This window comes from Galeopterus variegatus, unplaced genomic scaffold (genome assembly GCF_000696425.1).
Source record: "Galeopterus variegatus unplaced genomic scaffold, G_variegatus-3.0.2 Scaffold948, whole genome shotgun sequence".
NCBI lineage: Eukaryota > Metazoa > Chordata > Mammalia > Dermoptera > Cynocephalidae > Galeopterus > Galeopterus variegatus.
In genome coordinates, this window is record NW_007727059.1 from 460,531 (window position 1) to 472,595 (window position 12,065).

Sequence of the window (12,065 nt, forward strand, 5' to 3'; positions counted from 1 at the left end):
TTTTTGGTGGCCTTCTGGATGGGGGCTAGTCACCAAGAAGACCACGCTGTGATTAGAAGCTTGGAACGTTCAGCCCTAGCCCCCATCCTCTGGGAAAGGGAGAGGGGCTGGAGATTGAATTAATCATGCCAACATGATGAGGTCTCCATAAAAATCCCTGAGCTTCAGGGTTTGGGGGGCTTCCAGGTTGATGAACACACCTGTGTGCTGAGAGAGTGGCACACCCCAACTCCATGGGGACAGAAGCTCCTGCACTCAGGACCCTTCCAGACCTTGCCCTATGTACCTCTTCATCTGGCTATTCATCTGTATTCTTTATAATATCCATTTTTAATATCATAAACCAGTAAATGTAAGTATTTCCTTGAGCTCTGTGAGCCATCCTAGCAAAACAGTTGACCCTGAGGAGGGGTAGTGAGAGCCCCAGTTTATAGCCAGTTGGCCAGAAGCATAGGTGACAGCCTGCTACTTCTGACTGGTATCTGAAGTGGGGGCAGTCTAGGAGGCCTGAGCCCTTCACCTGTGGGCTCTCTACTAAGTGCAGGTTAACGGTGTCAAAATTTACTTGAATTGTTATAGGACACCCAGTTTGTGTCTGCTGGAGAATTGCTCGGTGTATGGGGGAAAAAACCCACACAGTTTGGTGACCAGAAGTGTGTTGAATGTTGAGTGTGGATGTAGAAGGAAAAACCTTTTTTTCCCCCTCAGTTGGCTTTTCCTTTACAATTGTTTTGCCTCTGTTAGGTAATCAGCTAATTTTTTTTTCTGCTATCAAGATTTCAGCCTTTAGTAGTATATTACACCTTACTAATTTTCAGCTTCAGCTTTTAATCTGCTGTTAGCTAAGAAACATTACTCAGCTTATCAAAATTGTATATAAAGTAAGGGCTAATAGAACTTCTTATCCCTAAAAGCTTCTCCTATGCAGAGAAGTACTGGAACTTTGTGATGGCTATTTCAATTATTAAAAGACCCTTTGCTTTCTGTTCTCGGACATTTCCTACAGGATTTATATTATGGGAAGTCAGACTTATGGAAAAGTGAAGTATTATTTTTAAGAGGGTCTATTTTTATAGAGAGATGAATAACCAGAAATATTTCATATCTTCTATTTTTTAAAAGACTTTATTTAACAGGTTCCACCACTAGTTTTCTTTTTAAATTTAATTTAATTCTTAAAATTATGGTGAAATATGCAAAACATAAAATTTAACATCTTAACCATTTTTAAGTGTAAGAAATCTTATTTTTTACAATAATGAATACAATTTGTATACCAGAGGGAAAAATCCCCACTATAGTATTAAATTTCAATTCTTATGTGTGTTTTCAAGTATGAAATCATGAGAGGGTAAACTTTTCTCTGATTTTAATTTATTTCTAATTGCTTTACTTTGGGCTATTTTGGAAAACAGAACCTCCTGGAAAATGCAGCAATAGCCTCTATGCATAGTTATGGGAAGGCCCAGGGTTCTAGCAGCTGTCCAGGGCAGCCACCTGGCCAGTCCCCACAGACCTGCCTTTCCAGCTGCCTCCAGGGACACCAAGTGTAGCTTCATTCTCTAAATAGCCACTCTACTCCTCAGATGAGTATTAAAGTATGTGGTTGCATAAGTCAGAATTGCTCAATAATTTGAGAAGATTCATTCCCAGAAGACCTCAAAGAAACACTGTGAAGATACAAATCACATTCTGCATTTAAAGAATTTTTGTGTTGATACTTTACGTCATTAATAGAAGAACTGCTAAAGCAATTTTTTTCTTGCCACATCCCACATTAACTTAGTCTTCATGCTGAGTGAGCTATGACAACACCATCAGCTATTTACTTATTTCTCATTACATTTATGGTTGGCTGCAACTTGTATTTCATTTGCAATCATGAGCAGAATGCTGTTGTGTCTATAATTGAAAGAAAAATCCCATTGAAAAGGTGAAGTTTTACCTCTCATATGCTCCAAAACCTCCCATCCAGATTTTTAATTTAATCTTTGGCAATAAACGGCGGTAAAACTTGCTTTAGAAAGAACAAAAAAATGTAAGGGCTGAACTCTTGTCTCAACTAAACCAATTTCTATAACAAAATTAACATTTTCAAAGTCACCAGGAATCATCTGAGCTAATCTAAAGTGACAATAAATATTTAATTGTGTAATTATAAAGGAAATATTTTCATGATCTATTTTTAACTTTGAATTTAAAATTAACTACTAAATGCTGTTTTGGTTGTTCACAGTTGCTTTTAAGATCAGGTATTTTGCTTTATCAACCAGATCTGAAAAAGAAAAACTGAGTGTGTTATCTTTGGGTACTTGATAAATGGGTTTTGATAATGAAAACCATATGAGATGATAATAAGGTGATTTCACATGCAGAAGTGGAAGCAAGCCAGTGACAAAGAGACTGCCAAATTGCAGAGAGCAGAGGGAGGCCGGCACAAGTCAGGAAGCAGTCTTTGCAGATTATATTTGATAGTTGGTAACCCCAGGCCAAGAAGAGTTTCTGGTTTGGGTGTTTTAAGAGGGTCTTCCAAGAGCTACAGCCATTAGAAAGACAGAGGTGGGAGGAGAGCTCATGTTTGAGGTAAAGATACTTGGGAAGGCAGAAGGGCAGAAACGAAGTCACGGAGAAAGCCTGGTATTTGAGGCATGCAGAGAATGGACTTCTGAGAGAGTAAGGAGGATGTTAGAGAAATAAGGCCATGAAGTAAACAGAGAAGTGGGCAGACGAGGTGGCATAGCTCTGTCATTATGTGCTGTCAGATTAACACTTGGGTAGGAGAAGAGCTGAAAAAAACATTTGGGAGGTATCAGAGGAGGTGAGAGAAAACGAAACTGAGCTCAAGTGGAGAGAGGAGCCTGGAGGGCTGCACTGTGGTGGGCAGCATACAGTGCCCCGCGTTCACAGCACAGGATGGAGCATGGGACAGATCTACCCGGGAAGCCCACTCCAGGGACAAACAAGATCTTGAGTTTGCTTTGGTCAGCCTACCCTTTCTCTCTGGTATTTTGCATAAACAGGAGTTTTTGATGTCTCCATGGATAACAAAAGTTATAATTTGCATCACAAAGTCCCATATTTTCATTTCCACATGGATGTCTTGATGAACTTTCAAAGTCAATATGTTCTAAAGTGGAATGCACATATTCACTCAATAAATAATTACTGGGCACCTACAATACAGACATGGTAGGCAAAAGCAGACGTTATCATGGAGCTTACCAATCCAGAGGGAGAGGTAAATAACAGTCAGATAATGCTGCAAACGTGGAAATTTGGGGTTGTGATTAATACCACAAAAGAAAGATGCATTTTCCATAAAGAGCTTACACAGAGGGGATGTGAACTGGTCTAAAATCAGGAAGCATGTTAGCTGAGACGTGAACAGCGAGAAGAACAAGATGAAGAACAGAGAAAGTATTCCAAGAGGGAACGGCATGTGGGAAAGGCCTGGGCAGGAGGGGACACGACCCAGCACTTCAGACACTCAAGGAGACAGGGTGGGGAGGGGCTCGACAGCCAAGGGTACAGATGGAGAGGCGGGCAGGGGCCAGGCAGGCTACATGGGGTTTTGTGGGTCATGTTAGGGATTTTGGTCTTTATATATTGAACCAGGGGAAGTCATAGAAGAGCCTTAAGCAGAGGAGGGGCATGCCCTGATCTGATGGGGCTGCTGAGTGGAGAATGGGTGGGAGCCAGGAGGAGGGGGCAGCTGGGTGGCCAACTTACTGTAGCCATTGAGGAGAGAGGCGATGCGTCGTGGACTGGGATGGTGGCTGTGGATGTGGAGGACAGTGGATGAACGAGAGAGAGATCACTGGTAGGACGTTCAGACCCCACAATGGATTGGCTCTGTAGACAAGGGAGAGGACTGGTGGGTGATGGTGGCATCCATTGGACTGAGAGCATAAGTCTGTTTTGCAGTCATCTTTGAGACTGAGCGGAGTGAACGGAGATGCCATGAAGGCAGTGACAGATGCTGATTGTAGCTCTAAGGAGAAATCTGATCAGGAGATAAAAGTCTGTGAGCTGCCTGCACATATTCTGGGTGGTCACTGAGGCTGAAGGTGTAGATGAATTTGCCTAGGTGGACAGCAGAGAGGGAGAGGGGAGGGGATCTAAACTTTGAGGAAATGCAACATTTCATGGTGACGTAGAGGCGGGTGAGCCTCTCCAGGAAACAGATAAGCTGCCAGAGAGCTGGAGGAGAGAGTGGTTTCATCGAAACAAGGTAGGCAGGGTGTGGGGGAAGTGTTTCGAGGAGGCAGGAATCAACAAAGATATATGCTACTAAAAACTCAAGTAAAATGACAGCTGAAAAATGTCCACTGGATGGAGACATGGTGGTCATGAGAACCTCAGCAAGAGCTCTGCTGGTAGACTGAAGAGAGTAGAAGCTGGATATGAGAGGGCGGTGGTGAGAGAGGGAGCGAAGGACACAGAAATCTGCTGAGAAATCTGCCTGGAAAGGCGAGGAAAGTGACCAAGTGGAAGCTACAGAGAATAAGGGCTCAAGGGGAAGACTTTTTTTTAATGGGAGAATCATATATGTTAATATATGATATTATTGTATTGCTGCAGTAACAAATTACCATAAAACTAGTGGCTTAAAACAGCATGTATTTATTACCTTATAGTCCTATAGGTCAGAAGACACCATCTACAGTACAGGTGCAGAACGGGCCTTGGATAGGAGATCACAACATCACCATCCCTTTCATTTTTAGACCTGCTGTGGTTTGAATGTCCCACCAAGCTCATGTTGGAACTTAGCCCTCAAGATGGTGGCAGAAGGTGGGGCCCGTAAGAGATGATTGGATTGTGAGGACTGTGCCCTCAGGAATGGATTGATCCATGGAGTGGTGGTTTCATGGTGTGATACCGTAAAAGTACATTTTTGGTTTTCATCCCAAGCTGCTGGCACACAACTCCTAAAATCCTTAGAATCTCCAAAGTGATGAGTCTCTTCATATGCTGACGATGGCTGGCAGCCTCCAGGTAGCTTCAGGATGAGGGATGGTCACCAGAAAGACCAAGGCAGGACTGAAGGTTGGGGCTTTCTGTCCCACCCACAACGTCCTGGTTGGGGAGAGAGGCTGAAGGTTAATTCGATCACCAGAAGCCAGTGATTAATCAATCATGCCTACATAATAAAGCCTCCATAAAAAACCCAGGAGGCTGGGGTCTGGACAGCTTCCAGATAGCCAAACACACGGAGATTCCCGGAGGGTGGGCCCAGGGAGGGCATGGAAGCCCCGTGCCCCTCCCCCACACCTCGCTCTATGTGTTTCTTTGTCTGTATCTTTTGTAATGTCCTTTATAATAAACCAGTAAACAAAAGTATGGGTTTCCCTGAGTTCTGTGAGCCACTCAGCAAATTAATCAAACTCAAGGAGGGGGTCGTGGGAACCCTGATTTTTAGCTGGTTGTTCAGAAGTTCCAGAGGCCTAGACTTACGACCAGCACCTGAAGTTGGGGCAGTCCTGGGGACTGAGCCCTCAACCTGGGGGATCTGACACTATCTCCAGGTAGATAGTGTCAGAATTGAGTTAGAAGACACCCAGCTGATGTCCACTGGAAAATGTCTTGCTTGACATGTGGGGGAAATCTCCACACATTTGGTCACAGAAGTCTGTCTTCTGTGTTGATTGTTGCTTTGTGAGAGAATAGGGAATAAAGTTTGTTTTGTCATGGGTGTGGTTCTGATGGCTTTATAAGGACAGCAAGTGAGCAGACTGGCTCTGACTCTTGCCGTTCACACCACGTGACACCCGCTTTGCCACGGGACTCCACACAGAGAGCCCCCACCAAGAAGAAGGCCCATGAACCACAAACTTCCTATCCCCCAAAACTGTAAGAAATAAGTCATTTCTTTACACACTGCCCAGTTTCAGGTATTCTGTTATGAGCGACAGAAAACGGACTAATAACGCAGGCCAGTACCATGGCCAAAATGGGCTCCCCTAGTTTCAGCTGCTTCTTGGCCCCACCCATTCTACCCGAGTCTAAGCTAGAGTGGTTTTCCTCATGCACAGCCTGCTTGGAAACCCCCAGGAGCTCCCGTCACCTACAGAATAAAGCCTAGACTCTTAGATATGGGATGTCCTCCATGACATAGTGGAAACTTGCTTTCCCAGCATTCCTTTGCCTTTCCTTCTGTGTGTACGTTTGTGTGTATGTGAGCAGTGTGTACCCTACCCTAGGCACCCAGTGCAATGAAACGGCTGTTTCCTGTGTGAGATCCATTTCCACGCCCTGCCCGTGCCTTCCCTGGCCTGGACGTCTTCTCCCCAGCCTCTTTCCTGGTTGAAATTCTTCCCATTTGTGGTAGGCAGGAGAATGGCCCCCAAAGATGTCCACGCCTTAATGCCTGGAGCTGGTGAATATGTTACTTGATTTGGCAAAGGGGCATTGCAGATGTGATTAAGGTTACAGACCTTGAGATGGGGAGACTGTCCTGGATTATTCGGGTGGGGCCCAATGTCATCACAGTCTCCTTAAAAGTAGAAGACAGAAGGGGAGTCCAGACAGGTTGCAACAACGTGAGAAGGCCCTGACCCTCTGCTGGCTTTGAAGATGGAGGAAGGGGCCATGAGCTGAGGAATGCAGTGGCCTCCAGAGCTAGGAGCAGCCTCAGTTTATAACCAGCAAGAACATGGAGATCTTGGTCCTACAATCACAAAGAGCTGAAATCTGCTAACAACCCAAATGAGCGGGTAACACACTCCTGCTCATGAAGCTCTGCCAACACTTTGGTGTTAGGCCAGTGAGATCTGCACTGGACTATGACCTCCAGGATTGTAAGATAATAAATTTATGTTGCTTTAAGCTACTGAAGTTGTAGGATTTGTTACGGCAGCAGTAGGAAATTACTACACCATCCTTTTTTTTTTTTTTCCTTTTTGTCATTTTTCGTGACCGGCAACGGATCGCAACCCTCAGTGTCGCGCCCGTACCGGACCGGGACCGGCAACGGGATCGCAACCCTCGGTGTTGCTCCCACACCTCGCTCAGCCAGTGAGCAGGAACCGGTCTGTATGTGGGATCCGAACCCTCGGCGGGAGCGCCACCACGCTCCCAAGCGGTGCACTGTAGCAGCACCACCGGGCTGGCCCTACACCATCCTTTTTGACCTAGTTCTCATTCAACATCCCTGAAAAACTCTCCTTGATCTCAGCCAGAAACGACTACTGTGCTTCCGCTTGAACGCACAGCAGCCCAATGGGACTTCTGTCCAGGTGAGAAACGGTCTGGTGTCCTGGCTATCTGCAGACTCGCCCTACCTCTATTAGACTTTTAGCTCCTGCAGGATTGGGGGTGGGATTTAGGCGGATATGGTAGCTGCCACAGTATCTGACCCCTTGCCTAGTACATAGAAGCCACTTAACAAATCTTTTTTTACATAATAAATGAACAAATGGAAGTCTCCATAAATATGGCAGAAACAATATAGCCAAGGTAAGCGCACCCTTTCTCTTCTCATTCTCTCAGGATACATATTATCTTAACTCTGAAATTAGAGGCTACCTTTTTCTATCTATGCTCTGTAACCCCAAAACTATTTTTTTTTTTTGTCCTTTTTGAGACCGGCCGCACCGCGCTCAGCCAGTGAGCGCTGTGAGCACACTGGTCATCCCTATATAGGATCCGAACCTGCGGCCGGAGCACTGCTGCGCTCCCAGCGCCGCACTCTCCTGAGTGCGCCACGGGCTCGGCCCACCCCAAAACTATTTGAATACTTACCATTAACAGGAAATATTCTTCATGTTACAAAATTAATTAATTTGATATATTTCATGCCTTTCCAAAGAGGAGGACCTTAGAACCTTAGGGAGTTAATAATAAATAAGAATGGATAAGGAAACACTTTTGCCTGTAAATGGCTGCTGACAACCAAGGTATTATTTTTACTAATACTGCTGATAATAAAAAGTTACTTACACACCAAACGGGACTTGGCTTACTTATGACTGCCTAAGTTTGCATTTTAATGTTTTTTTCCAAGGCAGGATTATGATCAAGGGAAAAATGTGATGGTGAATGGAAGTTGTGTCTTAGAAAAAGAAAAACAGGTTTGAAAAAGAAGGCTTCCCCCAGACCCATGGGCATGCTCATGTCCATATATACTGCGCAAATCCCACGATGACAATAGGTGGACAGTGCAGTTACACACTGCTAAAAACCCATAGATATGAAGCTACGTTGTTCAAGTAGCATGAAAGCACACAGCAATATTCAAACACGAGGCATGATCGCTGCCTTGGCAACAGAAGAATGAACCTCACACATCCCAGAGCTAGAAATTTACAAAGTTAAGACAAGAGGAAAATGTTTCCTAAACAGTTGCAACTACACAAAGTCACATCTCCAAGCTAAACTCACGGGTTGATTTTATATGGAGAGATCAGACACGGTAGATGTCTTTACCAGGCTCCTGCTGGTTTCCAGGCTCCCGCATTACCCAGCCCTCGGTATGCCTTTCACCTAACAGATACTGCACTGTGTATTTTTCAAAATGAATATGAGTTGAAGATCTCTCTAATGACTGTGTAACTATCCAGATGTTGAATGTGGTTTAGTTATAGAAATCGAGAGACAATTTAGACAGAAATCTGGCTAGGAAGGAAGAAGTAGCAGGGAAGCTAAGGAGTGCACCTGGAGCAGAAGCTCGGAGACTCAGGAGTCGGAGCAGGCTGTGAGGAGAGAGAGCCGGGGTCCCCGCAGGGAAAGACCAAAGACCATCGAGACTCCTGCGACAGAGATGGCTGTCGGCTTGTCGTGCCCACCCTGTTACTGCAGAATTGTTTTTGGCAGATTTCTCAATTTCCTTCTCCAGTTCCATTTTTTAATAACTGAGTACACTTAAAAATAGTGTAGGATCACATAGGCTCCCAAGCCCAGTTCCTTCTTATCTGCAGACCCTGAGAGGAGGAGGGACTTTGAAAATACACTTTGAGTCTTGGCACATTCTCCAGGAAGGCAACTCCCTGCCACCACCTCAGGAAAAGGTCCAAGCCCTCCTTCCTACCCCTCCACCCCGCTCTGGACGGCATTTTCTCTGTTAACTAACAACCCTGGCTATTTGTATTTTAAAGGGAACCCCAGGAGATGTAAAGCCTTTAAGATTCAAGGGGCTGAATCTCTCTAGGAGGAATGTCAGGAATTACAAGTATTTTTCATTCACTCATTCACGACATATGTCCTGAATTCCAGGCACAGTGCTAGGCATTGAGACCATATGGTGGGCAAACGCAGACACAACCCTGTCATCTTAGAACTTACAGTTTAGAGGAAGAAATAGATGTAAATTAAATAATTATAAAGTCAGTATTAAGTGCTACACAGCCTGACTCCTCTGCGAGACCGGGTGGCCCGGTGGGCAGCGAGTGCTGGGCAGGGCTGGCCTTCCTGAGGGAATGACCCTGGGAGCTGAAGGGGAGTGGGGGGGGCAGCTTCCGGACAAGGGCGAGGATTTCCAGGGAGGAGGGCACACGTTTTTCACCAGAGCTTCTTAGTGGCGCTGACAGGAGTAGTTTAGGGCCACAGTCTGGTTGGATGAGGGGTGGGGACTTGTCCCAAGCTGCCTTTGCAGAGCCAGCAGCCCTGTTTTCACCTGGGTTGTAGGTTTATGTCTAGCTTGGAGCGGTGGCCCAAAGGCGATGTTGGTGACCAGACCCCGCTTACATCATCTGTCACGTGGGCAGGGGCTCTGCCAGGGACGGTCTCCCCATCATGCCACGGCCCAGGGCCCACCATTCTTTTAGTGGCCCATGAAAACGTTTTACTTTATTTTAAAATCAGAAGAAAAAAGCTAAGGTAATAACAATGAGACATAATAAGAAGTCCAGTCCGGATTATATGCGCCTTTATACGCAGCTGTAAATATCATTTTCATTTTACCAGGGATGGGCCCATGAAGGCAGCTGTTTACAACAAAACTTTAAAGTTAAATTTAACAGAGTTCAGTTGAGCAAAGCAAAGAAAAAAAACTGTTGCTGAATTGGGCAGCCCCTGGAATGGGAACACGTTCAGAGCGACTCCACCACGCTGCGGGGTCAGTTAAAATTTATAACAGAAAAAGGAAAGTGACGTACGAAAACGGCAGTGAGGTGTAGACACAGCTGGATTGGCCACAGCTGGGGCATGCCTTGCTTGAACACGGTTTGAACATCGGCTGCCTGTGAGCAGTTGAGTGGCTGCTGTGATGGCTGAGCCTCAGCTACTGTGACGGAAGCACAAATCCAAGGTATTCAATTTGTTTAGTACTACGTTAGGTAAGAGCTCGAGTATGTGAGTTCAGAGGCCTTCTCAGGCCAAATTCTGGTTTGATTTAACACAGTAGGCACCAGATAGGCTTGGGAAGTGCAGGTGGGGAGGGAGCGATGCCAGGACTGAGCGGGCCCTTGTGGTGAGGGAGGCAGTGCAGAGAGGCCAGAAGGACAGACGCCGGCCTCGTGGGCAGAGCGAGGGTGTGAGGCTTGATCTACATCGGAGCAGTGCAAGTCAGCGGGAAGGCTGAAGCTGGGGGATAACATGATGTTAGAAAGACCCTGCTGGCTGTGTGGGGAGGGGATGGCAGGGCTGGTGGGAGGGGTGGGAGCAGAAGTGGGAAGAGCAGTCAGGCCAGAGTGTGGGTGCAGGTGTGAGTGCAGGTGCACGTACTGACGCAGGGGGGAGACGAAGACAGAGCTTTGCCAGAGCAGGGCGTCTACCTGACAAAGTGCCGCAGGCTGGGGGGCTTAAGCAACAGAAATGTCTTCACTCACACTTGTGGAGGCTGGCCATCCAAGATCAAGGTGTCAACAGAGTCAGCTCCTTCTGAGGACCGTGAGGGAGGATCTGTTCGGGCCTCTCTCCTGGCTTCTGGGAGCCTCAGGCTTTCGTTGGCTTGTGGAGGGGCCATCTCCTCCCTGGGTTTCTTCACAGCATCTTCCCCCTGGATGGGTCTGCGTCCACATGTCCCCTTTTGATTAGGACAGCAGTCATACTGGATAGGGCCCACCCTAATGACCCTGCTTCAACCTGATTGCCTCTGCAAAGACACTATCTCCAAAGAGGGTCCCCTTTTGAGGTACTGAGTATTAGGACTCCATTATGTGAATTTTGGAAGAACATCCCAAACAGCTCCACCCATCACAAGGGGCCAGCAAACCATCCTTGGGCCAAATCTAACCCACTGCCTGTTTTTATGTGGCCTGAGGACTAAGAATGATGCTGAATTTTTAAATCATTGGTGGGAAAATCAAAAGAAGAGTATTCCGCAACTCTTGAAAATGATGTGCAATCCGTATTTCAGTGTCCACGAATAAAGCCTTGTTGGAACAGGGCCACACTCATTTGCTTAGTGTCATCTATGGCTGCTCAATGGAGTTGAGTATTTACAACAGACACCAAATGGCCTGCAAAGCCTAAATATTTGCTATCTGCCCTGTATTGAAAAAGGTTGCCAACCCTTGCTCCAGAGCCATGGCAGTGGGAGAGCTGTGGCTGAGGCAAGATCGACAAAGCCTGACGTTAGATGAAGGAGGGGTAGCAAAGGAGGATATTAATGGCTCCAACTTTTCTGGTACCCTCCACCCCCAAATTACCATGCAGCCCAGGGTGTGCATAGGCCTACAAGGACCAACCGTGAGCTGGCGTCTGAACCTGTGTACAAAACGAAGGGAGCTGTGCCTTGCCTAAAAGCTTGCAAATTCACTCTTTGTGAAAACACTATGCTGGTGAAAAAAGACATCTGGAAACCCAATTCAGGGCTTCTTGCTGGTTCATCATTCCCACTTGATTGATGAGGCTGATACCTGGAGGCCAATCAGACTTAAAGAATGACAGACGGATCCTGCCATCAGCTAAACCCCAAAGTCACACGTCACCCATCGGTGCCAGCCAGCACCGGGTCCACCCCACCGGTCCCTCCTGAAGGTGCTCAGGAAGCCTCGTGGGGCTCCCAGGCCCACCGTCTCTCCTCAGTCACACCTGATGCAGTGCTTCTGCCTATGTGGGGCCACAGGGACAGAAGTGAGCCGGCTGTCCTTGGAGGAGCTCTCTGTCTAGTAGAAGAGGCAAAA

General features: G+C 46.5%; 1 long non-coding RNA gene across 1 annotated transcript; it reads right to left on the reverse strand.

The window, feature by feature from the left end:
- Nucleotides 1–4,603: 4,603 nt before the first annotated feature.
- On the reverse strand, nt 4,604–11,088 carry LOC103591248. Its single transcript, XR_550559.1, has 3 exons — nt 10,767–11,088; nt 10,095–10,222; nt 4,604–5,079 (listed from the first exon to the last, which is right to left on the reverse strand). It is a non-coding gene; the product is annotated as an uncharacterized LOC103591248 (long non-coding RNA).
- Between the last annotated feature and the right edge of the window lie 977 nt (nt 11,089–12,065).